The following is a 1,043-nucleotide window of genomic DNA, read 5'->3' as shown; positions in this document are numbered from 1 at the left end:
GGCAGGCAGGCAGGCAGGCAGACAGACAGACAGGCAGGCAGGCAGGCAGGCAGGCAGACAGACAGGCAGGCAGGCAGGCAGGCTGGCAGGCAGACAGACAGACAGGCAGGCAGGCAGGCAGGCAGGCATGGTGCTGGAGCTTACATCTGATGCACAAGCACATGGTAGAAAGAAAACAAGACTGGCCTGGCATGACACACTTCTTCCAACAAGGCTACACCTCTTAACCCTTCCTAAAGTGTTCCATTAACTGGGGATCATGTGTTCAAATATTTGACCCTAGGGGGCCATTCTCAGACCACCCCATCTTCCAGTGCCCTTACCCTATCACATCACTTTTTGGACTTTCATCTTTTCCATTTTTTTTCTTTTGCAGTGCTAGGAATCAAACCCAGGCAAGTGCCTACCACTGAGGTCCAGTCTGACTTCCAACTCACCTTCAGCCTTTCAAGGGCTGAGAACGAGAGATGTATACCACTGCGCCTGGGTCTCTGAGACTTTTGATCAGTCATAAGTGATGACTCTCTTTAGGTCAAGGCTCTCAGCTTACTCTGCTTCTCAGAGTCCAGGGCTGACACAAGTATCCCGCTCTCCTAGGAGCCCAAGAAGCAAACTAAAACCAGAGGCCAGAGAACCTGTAGTGAGAGACCCGAAGTCCAGGATACTTGCTTGAGTCTTTAGATCTAGATATCAGAAGCCAGCTTCACTTCTTGTAGCTTTGATTTTATTTTATTTTCTATTTACGTGGCTGTAGAGATGGATTAGCAATTGATAGCACTCACTGTTCTTCCAGAGGACCTGAATTCAGTTCTTTTTTTTTTTTTTAATTACTTTATTATATGTAAGTACACTGTAGCTGTCTTCTGACACTCCAGAAGAGGGCATCTGATCTCATTACGGATGGTTGTGAGCCACCATGTGGTTGCTGGGATTTGAACTCACGACCTTCGGAAGAGCAGTCGGTGCCCTTAACCGCTGAGCCATCTCTCCAGCCCCTGAATTCAGTTCTTAGCTTTTTGTTTTTTGGTTTTTTTTTTTTTTTT

The sequence above is a fragment of the Mus pahari genome, chromosome 8, assembly GCF_900095145.1.
Source record: "Mus pahari chromosome 8, PAHARI_EIJ_v1.1, whole genome shotgun sequence".
NCBI lineage: Eukaryota > Metazoa > Chordata > Mammalia > Rodentia > Muridae > Mus > Mus pahari.
Note: the sequence above shows the minus strand (reverse complement) of the source record.